Raw genomic sequence first — 3,172 nt, forward strand, 5'->3', positions numbered from 1 at the left:
CTCTGGAATATCTTTTACCCTTATGTTCAATTTTTGGAATTCCTCAATGTCCTCCATTATTGAACCCTTCTGTTTGAGACTTATCAATTGGCTAAAAAAAGCGTTGCTTTTTGTATCCTCATAATGTGCTATCAATTCTTCTGTAAAAATTGCCCAAGTGATAAATTGTTTACGAGAGCAAAGCCATTGATATCATACAAACTGATTTGGTTCCAAATATAAAGTTGCCATACGTACCTTTTGTGTGTTTTTCACGTTATTGAGATCGAAGAATTGCTCCATCTATAATATCCATGTGGCAGGATCCTTGCCATCAAACTTCCTCATATCAATTTTTGGAATATGGTGGGTCTTCGATCCAACATTAGAGTCTATGGAATCATGATTAACATTTCTTTTGTTTGTAGGTTTTAACCCCTTACAGAAATTACCTGCATACGAATTCTAAATCACAGAAAAATAAACAATGCAAGAGAATAACACATATAACACATATACACAGAGATTTCCGCTGGATCCCAAAACCGGGACTACCATCTTGATTTTTCATTATATTCCTTTCAATGTTAAAATACATATTTATACATGCCAAAGCATCCAATACCATGGACCGAAAACCATCACATCCAAAACCATGGACCGAAAACCATAGGTAGGTTCGCCCAACCTAATATAGGGTCCAAAAAAAAAATTTCCTGGGGTGCTACCCACCCCCCTCAAACCCCCCGGACAGGGGGGGCTGTTGCCCCCCTTGTGACGCCCCCATTGAGCAATCGTCGCAACGAAGGGGGGGCTCTGCCCCCCACTAACCCCCCGGTTCACTACATGGGTTAGTCGTGAAAAGAATATAACACAACCCAACAATCTCCCACTTGTTGTTTTCTTTCCACAGGGGGCCACAGCAGAGCTTAGTCATTTTTCCAACCCTGAAATGACCATTGTTTCTCTACACCAAGAGAACTTCTCAGAGCTCACAGATTTTGCCAATGCATCTGCAGTATTCTTCAAAGTGTCCACCTTTACCAGCAACACCTTTTTGTCTTATATCATATCCCTCACAAAGTGATACTGAACATCAATGTGCTTTGTCTTTGAATGATAAGCAGGGTTCTTTGCCAAGAAAATTGCACTTTTGCTGTCACAGTCTATTCTTATAGCTCCCCATACTTGAACACAATCTCTGCAACCAAACTGCTTCCTTGCTTACATGAGTGGCTGCCATGTATTCTGCCTCTGTAGTTGATAGTGCCACTACAGATTGTTTCTTACTCATCCAACTGACTGCACCTCCAAATAGGTTAAACACATACCCAATTGTAGATCTTCTCTGATCCAGATCTCCAGCCCAGTCTGCATCAACAAAGCCACGAATATCCAACACTCTGTTCAATCCTGGTCTTCCTTGGTAGCACAAACCATAATCACTAGTGCCACGCAAATACCTGAAAACCTGCTTTACTGTTGTCCAGTGCTCCTTCCCTGGTTTTTACAGAAACCTGCTCAATACTCCCACTGCATGTGCAATGTGTGGTCAAGTACAGACCATTGCATACATCAGGCTACTGACTACACTCGCATATGGAACACGGGACATGTCCTCTTCCTCTTCTTGTGTCTTGGGACACTGTTCAGCAGATAACCTCGCACCTACAGGAATAGGAACCTTCACCAGTTTACTATCCTGCATATTAAACCTCTGCAGTATTGTGTCGACATACTTCCTCTGGTTTAACCAGAGCTTCCTCTTTGCCCGATCTCTTTTAATTTCCATGCCCAAAATATAGTTTGGAGCACCAAGATCTTTCATGTTGAATTTGGAGGACAATTGGGTCTTCAAATCCTGGATAATTTCTTTGTCATTTCCAACTAGCAACATATCATCCACATACAAGGCCAGATAAATAACACAGTCACCAATTAATTTAAAATACACACAGTGATCTACTTTTCTTCTGGTGAAGCCAAGTCCCCGTATAAATGTATCAAATTTCTGATACCACATCCTTGGTGACTGTTTTAACCCATACAGAGACTTCTTTAACTTGCATACCAGTTCTTTCTTACCCTTCACCGCAAAGCCTTCAGGTTGCTTCATGTAGATTTCCTCTTCCAAATCCCCATGAAGAAATGCTATCTTCACATCCATCTGTTCTACCTCAAAATCAAAAGCAGCAGCAACAGATAAAAGTAACCTAATAGAAGTTACCTTGGCAACTGGAGAAAAAATATCACCAAAATCAATTCCCGTCACCTGGGAATAACCTTTTGCTACCAACCGAGCTTTGTATTTCTCCACCTTCCCTTCTACATTTGTCTTCTTTTTGAACACCCATTTGCTGCCAATGGGTTTCCTTCTAGTCGGAAACTCCACCAGATCCCAAGCCTCATTTTTGTGTAAAGATGCCATTTCATCAACCATGGCCTCTTTCCAGAGTTTTCCATCCTCTGAATCCACTGCTTCCTTCACAGTTCTGGGATCATCATCAGTAACAGACAAAGCAAAATTTGAACAGAAAGCAGATGGACTATACCTTTCTGGCTGCCTTCTTTCTCGAATTGATCTTCTAAGAGCCGGAGTTTGTGGCTCTTCATCTTCTGATTCCTCCTCTATTGTAGAGTTTGATTCTTCCTCCTTTAGCTCAAACTCTATCTTCTCAGGTTCCTTTGGTTGGACTTCATGTTTAATAACATCTTTCACCTCTCTGAACACCACATCTCGGCTGTACACAACCTTCCTTGTTACTGGGTTCCAAAGCTTATAACCCTTTAAACCATCCTTATACCCAATAAAGATGCACTTTTCAGATTTACTATCCAACTTGGTTCGTTTCTCCTTTGGAACATGTACATATGCATCACATCCAAATACCCTCAGATGTGAAAGAGAGGGTTTCTTACCAATCCATACTTCTTGTGGAGTCTTATCCTCCAACGCTGATGAAGGTGACCTGTTGACCAAGTAACATGCAGTATCCACCGCCTCTGCCCAGAATTCCTGTCCTAACCCGGCACCACTGAGCATTCTTCTTGCCCTTTCCATCAACGTATTGTTCATTCTTTCTGCGACTCCATTTTGCTGAGGTGTGTATGGAGTAGTCTTCTGCCGTGCTATACCACACTTCTTACAGAATTCTTCAAATTCCTTGCTGCAAAACTCTCCACCATTATCTGT

This window comes from Pinus tabuliformis, chromosome 4_1 (genome assembly GCF_031772625.1).
Source record: "Pinus tabuliformis cultivar Carrire ecotype Pingquan chromosome 4_1, CPIR1, whole genome shotgun sequence".
NCBI lineage: Eukaryota > Viridiplantae > Streptophyta > Pinopsida > Pinales > Pinaceae > Pinus > Pinus tabuliformis.